Here is a 13286-nt window from a genome sequence, read left to right as displayed (position 1 = left end):
TCGGAGATCAGATGGAGTTGCTACTATATGTTATAACCCGCTTGTGTCTTTTACTAGCTTCCCTTTCTCCCTTTTCACCACTTTCAAAGGTTTACGGCTAAAACTGCATTTTTCCAATGTTTCTGCAGCACTCTTTGTATAGATTTGCAACACTACCCACCTCCCTTAGCTGTGGAAGGATAGCTTTCAAAGCACATCTGTTGGTTTCCTTTAGTTTGTTCTGTCATTCTGCTTTAAAATCTGAATGTATTCGAATTCTGTTCTCATTTAAGGTCAGGAACGTATGTACTGTATTCTGAATGTGAAATGGACAGAGCCAACCTCACGTTGCTGTCTTTCTCTTTGTTTTTCCTGAAGGATGCATTTTAGTAGCCATCATTCATGGTTTATTTCTAAGGCACCACCTAGACTCCGGGTTCTTCATAATATCAGCTCATTGAAACAGTCTGTGACCGTGATGGCAAACCTTTTCTGCACCGAGTGTCAAAAGGTTTGCACGGAACCGTCGTCCGTGCGCTCGTCAGGGCCAAACTTCTGGGTTCTAACGCGCATGCATGCCCGATGATCAGCTGGCTGGTGTGCATGTGCACACTGGGTTTTTGTTTTTTAGCACTGCCACGCACGCGAAGGACAGCTGATTGTTGTCAGACGCACATGTGCGCAAGTAACCCAGAAGACAAACAGGCAAGGCCACGTGTGCCGGGCGACAAGGCTTCGGACGCCACTTTGAGCACGCATGCCATAGCTTTGCCATCAAGGATCTATGAGCTACCAAGTTCTGCTACTATGGAATAAGTTTGAAATTTGTTTGAGGTTAGATGGGTTTTTTTTGCTCTAAGTCTAGTCACTTACTGTATGATAAAGAAAATAAGTATTGAACTGCTAGAATTAACTAAACCACCCAAGTGCCTAATACGACTTGAACAGAAAGGGGGGTTCCCCAAGTGAATGGAGATAAAAAATGTCTTCATTGAGCTGAATATAATCAGATTAATTAAATGTATTAGAAATTGTTTTTAATCCTTAAAATGTCATTGCCACCTGCTGCCTATTAGGTCGGAGAGGATTGCCTACTAACTAATGAAATACAGTAAAAAGTTTGTAAAGAAAGTAGGAAAACAAGAAATTTGACATTTGGCTATTATTTTAATTTGTCCCTGGTCAGTTGGATGCTGATCCTGTCCTGCAGTCTTTAACGTATAACCCTTTTAGAGAAAGAAAATCACTCCATTACATGATCAGTAGATTTGAAACTGATAGATTATAAATGTAAAACATAGCTTCTATTTTTATGTTCTCACTAAAGGTTCACTCTTGAGAAAATGTTTTGCTTTTAAATATTTGCAAGCTATAAAGTACAATAGGTATCGCTCTACCACTTGTAATATTACTAATGTTGTTGTAACTATGCTGTAAGCCCGAGGACATAGATTGAACCGTAGTTGAAAACAATATCAATGGCCCGTAAGTTTTTTTACCCTTGAATTTGAATAGGTAACTGTGGCCAAAAAAAAAGATAAAAAAATAGCATGCAGATTAAAGAGGAATAATCAGCATAAATGCAAAGCTAAACTTTGCGTTGAGTATAATTACTTCGTCTTTTGTTCTGCTTGATGCCAGGTGCCCTGACCATGGTCGTTAAGTGATTCATGTCGTTGTTAAACAAATCTGGCTTCCCCCATTGACTTTGCTTGTCGGAAGCCCCACCCCACCCACCCCCGCACCTCCTAGAAAGGGTGTAAAATGGAAGTCATGGGACATCCTCCACAGTCCACACACCCCCAGGACACGCTGGTTGCCAAGTGCCCCAAATTTTGATCACGCGACGGTGAGGGCCAGCCATAAGCCACTCTCTTCAGCACACTCCTAACTTCGAATGGTCATTAAGTGAATAGTCAGTTGAGCACTACCTGTATTTATCCTTTAGATCTGGGCTCCCAGTTGGCCTGCTGTCAGAAAGGCCATCAAAAGGGGTTCCCTTTTGTTTGTTGGGCAACCTCTCATTCCCTCCCTCTTCCCTTCCTTTTCATCAGCACGTTTTCAGATTCCTAATTGCTCAATTCTGAGTTCTACCCTGGTGTGTGCGTATGTGTAGTAGTAGGCTTTATGGCAACTTCAAGTCAATAGCCGTCCCCCCATTTTTATCAGAATCCGCTACAGGCAAAACGATTGCAAGAATATTTCTTCTGCAACAAAGAAATGAGTCAGTTGATGGATGCCTTTTTGCAGCTTCCTTGGCAAACTCGTGTTTGCCTCCACAACTATGCAACCATGGCCAGACAGGGTGAAGTTTGGGGAAGAGTCTACATAAGGGAGAGGGCAGAATCCCTGGACCTTCTCTTGACCCCTTGCGCTAATTGACCAACTCTCTATGCATAGACGAAAGCAGTCAGTGGTGCTTGCATCGTTGCGTTTATTTCTTGCTGTCTCTTGTCAAACTCCAGCATCTGATCAAAACACCCAGTCTTCAAAGGGACTTAATTTTTATTTATTTAGGCCGGAGGTCTCCAAACTTAGCAACTTTAAGACTTCAATTCCCAGAACTCCTCAGCCAGCCTTGAATTCTGGGAGCTGAAGTCCACAAGTCTTAAGAGTTGCCAAGTTTGAAGGGCCATTATGAGCTAAAAGGTTTAAAGGGGTGGGGGGAGCTACTAGCTACTTTTTTCTGCGTGCAAAAATTTCTGGTCTTGCTTGCCTCATAACATTTTGGGGTGAGTTTTCCACGCTGTTGGTCATGTTAACTGGTTTTTTCCCACTTAGCAACAGTGAAATTCATTTAATTCTTTCTTAAATTAAAAAAAGGCATCTGGAGTAATGTGTACGCATCTGTGATTTGTCCAAATAAATGGAAGGATGCTGTTTTCAAACAAGGTCATGGCTATTCTGCTTTTAACGGGGCTCAAACACATCTGATCTTTAATTGTGTTCACAGCCATCTTTAGGAAGGCTCCAGATAAAGTTGTGCTGTTGTTGTTGTTTTTAATTAAACACGCAATGAATTCAGGGCTAGATTTTAAGCATTATATCGACTTGTTGAGGTGTAGCCAAGCCAGAAAGTGTAATGAGATGTTTCTTATACTTCCAACATAGCCACAGTGTTTTATTAATAGAACCACACATTTATTTAAAGAAGCATACAATTTTTATACTTTTCTCCAAGGGGCCTTTCTAAAGGAAGCACAGAATATCGATTAGCGTGATGTAAGCAGTATAATCGCAGAGGGTTGTTTTTTTTACTTTATATGGGTGTTTTTCAAAAAAACAATAATGCTCTTTGGCTAGACTCATGCAGGTATAATGGGCAAAAAAAAAAAAAAAAAGGAAAACACAACTATTTTCCAACACTATACATTTTGCCTGGATCTCTGTCTGTTGGGGTCAAGCCCTTTACTCATCTGTTCTGGAGAGTTAATAGCATCAGCCTTCTCTCAAAAGTGAACAGCTAATGTGAGATGCTTTTCCCATTGGGAAAGAGAGATTCATAGCCTAGCCATCTAAAAAAAGAAAACAATCGTTAACCATTCGATCTCTGACTCAACTTCACGGGAAAATACACTTCCCACCCATTGGAAGTTTTACAGTTGAACTGCTGAATTTCAGAAGACTTATTTCTCCATGTTGTTCTAATTGTTACCTTAAGGGTTAACATGAAATATCCAGGGTCATTAAAACATGGGAATCAGAAACTGAAATAGTGCACTAAGTGTTAAAAAAAATCCCGTGTACACTGTACATATCATCTGTTGATTTGTGCCCAGTTTCAGTGAGCTTGTGAATTCCACTAGGTTTACTGAAATTGGAAGCCAGATAATCAGAAGATTAACATGAGAATCAGATCGAAAGGTGACTTTAAAACACACCATGCAAATTTACCTGAAATTGTTTGCGCAGTGCCATTAGAGAGTTCACAATATTAAGACCTGTAGATTGCCAATAATAAAATACTTTTATATTCACAGTCTTCTGTAAAACATATGGAACATGCTAAGTGGTACTAACTAGACCTCTAAAATCGCTTTTGCATTATAAACTCGGTCAACCGGATTTGTTCAGATGTCATATTTTAACCTTAAGAGGGCTCAACACATACTGTTTTGTCATTGTGGGGGAGCGGATTAATTTTTATCTACTTGTGTTATATGTTGAGGTGGAAGCGGGCAGCCTCCAAAATCAAATAAATGAAATAAACCAATCCGTCTCCATCCTTTTAAGCCCATTTATAACATCAAACAGATGTTGTCCAAGCATCAATCCAAGCTAACTCCTAACCATGCCAGCAGGAAATTGTGTTACTCGAAGCGAATCCTGAAGTGGAAAGTATAACCTGTCTATTTTGACTTTCCTAAGATTCAGGTTGAAGCTTCCCCCACATTTTTCAGTCTTTCATTTTTAAATTAAAGGTACCCAAGATTTCATTTTTAAATTAAAGGTACCCAAGATTATACCTAGTGTTGGACTTAGGAAACATCTGTACACAAAAACCATGTAAAAAAAAAACATTTCATCAAACCTGTTGGTAGAAAGCTGCAATGTTGTTTCCTTTTTCTATTTATTGTTTATCCTTTGCACTTTAAGTGTCTCTTGAAACAGGTCTCTGTGGTCCCCCATTTATGGCATTTGAACAAATTCAATATTGTGCAGTAGACTTGTTTTTCTGTGTTCTAGCTTTAAGAGATTCCAGATCTCTTCCTAGTTTGCATAGATTTTGATTTTAGGAACAGTTAAGGAGCTTGTTTGATTGCCCTGCATGCTAACTTCTGTGGTTGTATTTGAAGAAAAAAAGAAGTGCAATTTGAATAGCACTTTGTGATGGAGGAGTGAAAACTGGGCCTTGCAATAAAACAAATGATATTAATATGTGTTAAGTTGTGCTCTCAGTGCTCTTTGTATTTCTTTTCCAAGTGTTTAATAGTGGTTGTTAATTTAAAAAGGGGGGAAACTCTTGAGAAATCCCGTTGAGCTTTTATTTATTTATTCATTGACAAGCAATGGCCAAAGCTATGGACATGTAGACAGCGATAAATCTTCAGGGCTGTCAATTGCATGATTGACAGCATAGAGGAAATGGCCTGATACCATCTTTCCACTTTGCAGAGTAAAGATAGACTCTCTTCAGCCACATATACATGCTTTCTTTCCTTTCATTTAAAAAAAAACAAAGTTGCAAAACAAATGGATAAGCGAATTGGTCCAAGAATTTAGAGTGGGAGTGAGAAATTCCGTACTGTAACCACATTGAAATCTTCACATTGTGAGAATTGCTAAAGAGAAGAAGTTTCGGTTTTAGATACCTACCACTGGCATCTCTACTCTTCCTACCCTCTCCAGCGTATTTACACTCCAGAGATTTGAGTCTTTCTTCACTAGTAGAAGAGCGTATAATATCTGTGTCCAAATTGGAGCCTTCAACTGTCAGACCACTTTATGTGACTCTGTAATGCTTTCGGATAATTTCACATGCCTTAAGCCTCGCCTGTCTGCTGCTTTTCGTGGAAAATGTTGCATACGGGCAGTTTAAGATCTCCTCTCTTTCTCTCTCTCTCTCTTTCATTGGTGTCCTTTTGAAGTTTACATGTTCAGTATAATGTTGGGTACATAAAAGGGTGTTTGTATTTGTTTTAATTTAAAGCACATAGATTGTGCTCTACTACGGGCTTTGTGGCCACAGTGCAAACTCTGGCAAAATATTGTATTAAGGATAACTGAAAGCTCTGTTACCTTTTTTTTTTTTAATGTAGTTTGAATTGACCGGGTTTTATAAAACATAAGGCAAAGTCTTGTATTTTGGTCTGAAATGTGTGCTGTCATTTTATTTTGCTGTATGTATTGGAGGTTTCTTGAAAACTTGAACTCTTTTATAGAAGGATGCAGACCAAAACTGAACTGTCTTACAGATGGTTAATGAACTAACCAAATAAACACTTTATGGTTGCATACATATACTGTCTCTGGCATGAAAGCTTTCCTTATATTTATTTGCTAACAAAAGGGTGACATGGAAACTAAATAGGGAATGGAGATAAATGGGATGTTTACAACAGCCTGCCCGATTGGGACTACAAGCTACAAGAGTAATTGAGTGTAGAGATAATCGCCATCTCTGTTGTTAAAGGTCAGTTCAGTGTTTGCCAAGTGGTGGTTTAGAGCAGCAGTCACCAAGTGGTGGTCCATAGACCACTGGTGGTCCGCAAGAAAATTTTGGTGGTCCACAGAAAATTTTTGGCATTTTTTATATGGCACTAAATCAGGGATCCTCAAACTACGGACCCTGGGCCGATTACGGCCCGCCAAAGCAATTACTCCCGCTCGCTGACGGGGTGGGGTCCTTCAGGCACTTAGCTTGGCTGCCTGTTTAGTAGCTCCAACCCTTCCCTCCCTCCCTGGGAATCCGGACGCCTCAGTGAGCAGTGGGCGTAACTTCAGCCAGGCTCCTCAAAAGACAGAGTTTTCAGGGGGCCGATCAAGCACCCGGGCTGGCTACAAGACAAACATTCATTCTTGGCCGTATTTGAGATTCCTAGCTGCAATGGACAGCAAACCTTGGGTTGACTCCGGGTGCTTCTCTCCACTAATAGGCGGCCAAGCTAAGTGCCTGAAGGACCCCATCCTGTCACTAATTCATATCGGATTTAAAATGATGAATTTAGTGGTTCCTGAGGTCCGAAAGTTTGGTGACGCCTGGTTTAGGCTCCGAAAGTAACCTCCTACTCAATCTCCTAAAGGCCGAATCCATTGGATCCTGATTGATACCACTTGTGGTGCCAACAAAGGAGAATGTATCTGTAGCTGAGGGTTGAAATGAGGGGTCCTTGGTGCTCTCTCAGCTTGATGGTTTTCTTGCAGACGTTTCATTACCCAATGCAATATCCACTAGCACTGATGATGTTACCTAGTTTGAGCAATGAAACGTCTGCAAAGCTCAAAGAGCACCAAGGACCCCATAATCATCATCATCCTCCGTCCTGCAAATTCCACTGCATTCTAGAACTGATGATGTTACCTAGTTTGGTAATGAAACATCTGCAAGACAACAAGCAAGCTCAGAGAGCACCAAGAACCCCAGAATCCTAATCCTCCTGCTCTTCCTCCCTCTCCCTGCAAATCCCACTGCCTTCTAGCACCGACGATGTTACTTAGTTTGGGTAATGAAACATCTGCAAGAAAGCAACCAAGCTCAGAGAGCACCACAGACCCTTCACACACTATACCGTAAGCCCGTGATGGCGAAGCTATGCCATGAGTGCCGGAAGTGGCATGCAGAGCCATCTCTCTCCGGGCATGTGAGCTATCACCCTTCCTGGGTTCCAACGTGCCTGCCAGCTGGTCTTCACGCACACAGGAGTCCTGAATACTGGAAGAGGAGCTGTCCGGGACGGGTATGCATGCTGGCGGGCTGCTCTTCCCAATTTCCGGCATGCACGTTTTTTGGTGTGCATGCACATGCTGTTAACCGGAAAATCATCTTCCCGCGCGCACATGTATGCCGGGCAGCTGCTCTTCCAGTTCCCAACACACACACACACACACACACACACACACACACACCTGTTTCAGCACTCAGTGCTGAAAAGGTTTGCCAACACTGCCTTAAGCTCCTAACCTTTATTTGCTTCTGAGTTAACTGTCTTGTTGAACTCAAGTCACCATAGCTATGCCACAGAGGTTGCATGTGCTCCTGTTAAGCAAAATATACTAAATGCAGTGTGCAAACTCAATCCGGTGGATTCTGTACAGCATCCCACAAACCTTCCCTACGCAGGAGTAGACTGCATTTCATAGACCAGGAAACATAATTTGTTCCATCCAAACGGGTTATCATTGATAGGCTTGCTGATGGGTCGCTCGCCATCTTCTCCAGGATAGTAACAATCACTAAATAAACAGCTATCTGTATACGGTATTGCGTATCAACACCAACTCTCCTTTAGCTACGTCTGGTACACTCTGGGCCCAAAACCAGTGTTAAGTAAGCTCCCCGTTGGGAGAGCCAGTACGTTCAGCGAAGCATTGTTAGAGTTGTGTTGGAGAACACACAAACCAGCATACAGAGACACTACAGTTTAAATAGGCTTTTACTTTTGTGGAAATAGAGGTATCAGAGTCCATCAAACAGTCCAAGTCATACACGGATAAGTCAGTCATCAATGTCTTTCAGTTAAGGAATAATCCAAATAACATAGTCCAGTATCATATAATCAGTTCAGTATTCAAAGTTTGCTAACAGTTGCAAAACTTAACAACAGCTCACGGCACTCAGCCCAGCATCTAACAAACAGAGAGAGAGCTAACAGTCAGTCTGGCTCCCTCTTATGGCCGATTGAGGAAAACAGTGACCGATCACATTTTACAGTATGATTTACAGTTACAGCATTGTTACATGATTTATATATTGCCAACCCAACCATTAGAATTATATTCCTAACAGTGGTACTGAATGAAACTTCCATGGAGCAAAGCCAGGCCTGGCCGTGATATATAATACTTAAACCCTATACAGGTAAGTCCTTGACTTACAACCATTCATTTAGTGACCATCCAAAGTTACAACAGCCCTCAAAAAAATATCTTACATGACCAGCACTTGGACACTCGGCAACTGGCATGCATTTATGATGGTTGCAGTGTCCTGAGGTCACACGATCACTTTTTGTGACCTCCTGACAAGCAAAGTCAATGGGGAAGCCAGACTCACTTAAGAACCATGCAACTGATTTAACAACTGCAGTGATTCACATAACACTGGCAAGAAAGATCATTGTTGTTAGTTGCGAAGTCATGTCCGACCCAGGCCTTCCTGTCCTCTGCCATCCTCCGGAGTCCATTTAAGGTCATACTTACTGCTTCGGTGACTCCATCCAGCCACCTCATTCTCTGCCATCCCCTTCTTCTTTTCCCCTCCATCTTTCCCAGCATGAGGCTCTTCTGCAGGGAGTCCTTCCTTCTCATTAGGTGGCCAAAGTATTTAAGTCTCATCTTCAGAATCTGGCCTTCTAAAGAGCAGTCACGGTTGATCTCCTCTAGGACTGAAGGATTGTAAAACAAGGCAAAGCTCGCTTTACGACTGTCTTGCTTTGCAACAGAGGTTTTGGACTCAATTGTGGTCAAGGAGTTGCCACACATTAATTGTATCTTTTAAAAAAAAACCTTGGGATCGGTTGACAGCCTTAATTCAAATTCTTAACCCAAAGCTTTTTCACCAGCGGAGGAGACTGGAAAAAAGCATTCTGCCTCTACAAAAGGGCAAAGGATTATTGCAAGGTAAGGGCAAACATTATTTTTATCCACTTGGATACACATTATCAGAAAGAATGACTGAATGGGGAATATACTTTTAGAAAAAAAAGGGTAAGATTCTGGCACTGACTCTTGGGAGAGAGGACTAAGAACTGGCTCTTCCCCAAATCTGAAATCCTTACTAACTATTGCAACTCTCTCGCTCTCATCCAGAAGGCCAGATTTTACCAGAGTGTTCTGACCTACGTTTCCACAAACCACGAAGCAGACTTCTGGTTCTGACAAAAAAACCTCATTTATTAAGTTACTGTGAATTCCTCTCATTTACATCCAGCAAAGTCTTTCAAGGTTGAATTTTACAGTCACAAACCTTATCTGGCTTGGAGAGCTGCCAGGCCGATTTCGAACCAATTAAGCCAACTAACTGTCTCTTCTTTTCACTCCTCTTTTATTTCTTCTGGGAGGAGCTATTTATTGTCCACCTGTGGCCTTACTCCCACATCGGCCCTTGTTCCTTAGCTGTTCCTTCCGTCTGGCAACTTTGCGCATGCGCACACTGGGAACAGGCTCCAGCTGTTCGTCTGCCTCACTGATGTCTGGCTCTGAATGCAGCTGATAACTGTCAGATGGCCCTGGCCCCATCTCTGCCTCCGACACAGAGCCCTCATCAGAGCCTTCCAGGACTGGCCCAGGTTCCTTCCCAAAGGCCTCACTGTCTGAATCGGTTGCCAGCTCTGTTGGCGGGCCACAACACAGAGTGAAATCTCTAGTTAGGGAGTTTCTCTGTGTTTCTCTCTCTCTTAAACATGCACATTGGCCATTTGGAACCAGCTAAGAATAATTTGCATGTATTGGGAGCCAGAAGGAGTTTTGAAAGGATGAGTTTAGCTTTCCTAAAGTTTTTCGCTCCATGATTTAGAGCAGGGGGTGTCCAACCTTGGCAACTTTGAGACTTTTGTACTTCCAACTCCCAGAATTCCCCAGCCAGCATGCAGTTGAAGTCCATACGTCTTAAAGTTGCCAAGGTTAGACACTTCTGATTTGAAACTTTTCAGCCATTGATTTTTAATGAACATTCAGAACTAATCTAGGTGTAATTTTTTGGTAGTGAAAACAATAAAGCCCAAGGTAGGCTTATTACCATTATATTCTTTGATTAATTAATCAAGATAAAAAAGCATATTTTTTAAATTACTCAAGCCTATAAACAAGGGACACGGTGGCTCAGTGGCTAAGCTACTGAGCTTGTCAATTAGAAAAGTCGGCAGTTCTATGGTTCGAATCCCTAGTGCCACATAACGGAGTGAGCTCCCGTTGCTTGTCCCAGCTTCTGCCAACCTAGCAGTTTGAAAGCATGTAAAAAATGCAAGTAGAAAACTAGGGACTACCTTTGGTGGGAAGGTAACAGCATTCTGTGCGTCTTCAGCATTTAGTCATGCCGGCCACATGATCATGGAGAAGCCTTTGGACAGCGCTGGCTATTTGGCTTTGAAATGGAGATGAGCACCACCCCCTAGAGTTGGGAACGACTAGCACATCTGTCTGAGGGGAACCTTTACCTTTATCTTATAAACAAGAATCTAGTCACCTAAGGTTCAATACAAAATTGATGCCACATAAGGGTCAACAGAATTCAATAGCAATAGCAATAGCAGTAGACTTATATACCGCTTCATAGGGCTTTCAGCCCTCTCTATGCGGTTTACAGAAAGTCAGCATATTGCCCCCAACAATCTGGGTCCTCATTTTACCCACCTCGGAAGGATGGAAGGCTGAGTCAACTCTGAGCCGGTGAGCTTTGAACCGCTGAACTGCTGATCTAGCAGTAGCCTGCAGTGCTGCATTTAACCACTGCGCCACCTCGGCTCTCGGCTCAGGAGGGGGGTTGGACCTTTGAGGCAACCTAATGACTCTAGGCTGATTACTCGCTTAACTCTGCCTACTCTTCTCCTACATCAAGCTTCACATACACCAATAATAGTTAGCTTCCACAGAACTGAACTTTTTCCAAACTTCCAAAGTTATATTCAAAGCTCTTTTGCAGAAACCTCTTTCCCCATAATGATTTTTTTCCCTAGAATTCTGGGGCAAAACATGATACTGTTTCTCAGAAAATTCTACCATTTTTGTGTAAATCTCATCTGTTTATTGATGCAGGTGCTTTTTTGAAACAGCAATGAGTTGGGGAGGAACATTGATAGCCTGAAGCTCAATGTTATCCCTTTATTTCTGCATTTTGTTTAGGCCTAGAAAAGCTCACCCGTAGCAAAATAAAGAGCAGGGAAAACACCAATCTTATAAAATCTACGGAGCTTAGAGAAATCTTCAAATTTTCTCAAAAGCTGTGAAGCTCAAAACAAGCTTTAAGGTCTCCCGTGACCAACTGAACTTTATTTGGGTCTTTCATCCATAAATTTAAAAAAAATGTCATGATTGAGAGCCAGCTTGATATGCAGGTAGTCCTCAACTTACAACTTAAAGTTCATTCAGTGACCGAAGTTACAATGGACCTGGGCGGGATGGGAGACCAGACGTTTTTCACACTTAACCGTTGTAGCATCCCCATGGTCATGTGATCAAAATTCAGGCTTTTGGCAGCTGACTCATAGTTAGGACGGTTGCAGTGTCCCGGGGTCATGTGATCTAACTTTTGGGATCACCTGACAAGCAAAGACTACAGGGAAACAAGATTCACTTAACAACTGAAGTTAGAACTGAAGAAGCTTCTTGGGTGAGAAGCAAAACATTTTCAAAGAAAAAAAGCAAGGAAGTCCAGTTGCCTTTTGGAAGAGCACCTTCAGGACATTCAAATTTAGGGCAGCCCCCCTCCCCAAAAAAAGGTACTAGCTCAGAGGTGGTATTCAGCCAGTTCTGACCAGTACTGATGAACCAGTAGCAAAAATTTTGAGTAGTTTGAAGAACCGTTAAGTACCACTTCTGGCTGGCTCCGCCCCCATCTATTCGCTGCCTCCCGAGTCCCAGCTGATCGGCTGGGTCTTCTTTTGTTGCTCTGCACAGGAGAACAGAACTGGAAAGCAGGTTGGTGAGGGTGGGGTGGAACTGGGGATTTTGCAGTATCCTTCCCTGCCACACCCACCAAGCCACTCCATGCCCACAGAACCGGTAGTAAAAAATTTGAATCTCATCCTTGTAACTAGTTCCAGAGTTCCGATGGCCACAAGGACATCTCCATGGTCACATCAACTCAGGAATGGAACTTGGTTCTCGTGGAGGAAACAGGTTCTACTTTCCCCCTCCAGCTGTTCTTTGCATGCTTAGATCCCAGTGGAAAGTTTAGCCGAAGTCAAATTAGCAACAAAGGGATGGCCAAATTGCACAAAGGACCAGAAGGAGCGATAGGAGAGGTTGGACTTCAGCTTAAACAAAGAAAGACAGGCCATTGTGGGCAAGAGGTTTAGAGCAGGGGTCTCCAACCTTTCAGATCTCAGGGACCACTAAATTCATAATTTTAAATCCCGCGGACCACTAATATGATCTGCCTAATGACCGAATGGGTGGACGTGGCTAGGTGGTCATGGGACTGCGTGGGTGTGGCCAACTTGATGTCCCTCATGTCACGGGGTACCTCGTCAGCCTCTACTCACTCCTCCCCTCCCAGCTACTCCTCACCTGCCCGCCCAGGCTACTTAGGGCCCCAACAGGAAGCAGTTGTTGGAGCTAAGCAGCCACCCTGAGAAAGTTGGCAAAACAGCTCAGTTCAGATTGGATCTGATCGAGAAGGAGGCTCAGCAGAAGCACCTCACTGAGGGCTACGAACATAGGCTTTCCAAACAGAAGGAAGACCTGTGTGAGTGCAAGGCCAGGTACCTGTGCCTGGAGGCTCAGTGGGCTGAGATGGTCAGCCAGCTGCACTGGAAGGGGCCCTCCGGCTCTTCGCCACCAGCAGAGCTTCCCTCCAGCCTTTACCCAAAGCCCCCCACCAGGAGGCTGAAGCAGACCCCAAGTCAGAATTTCTTCTCCCCCTCCGAGCTGCACAAAAAGACCCTAAAGGGGGAGGCTCTTTACAGCAACACAAACATTAATTGCACATA

Source organism: Thamnophis sirtalis, unplaced genomic scaffold (genome assembly GCF_051295495.1).
Source record: "Thamnophis sirtalis isolate CommonGarterSnake01/CBP01778 unplaced genomic scaffold, rThaSir2_p1.2 scaffold_14, whole genome shotgun sequence".
Taxonomy (NCBI): domain Eukaryota; kingdom Metazoa; phylum Chordata; class Lepidosauria; order Squamata; family Natricidae; genus Thamnophis; species Thamnophis sirtalis.
This window is presented reverse-complemented; position numbering follows the sequence as displayed.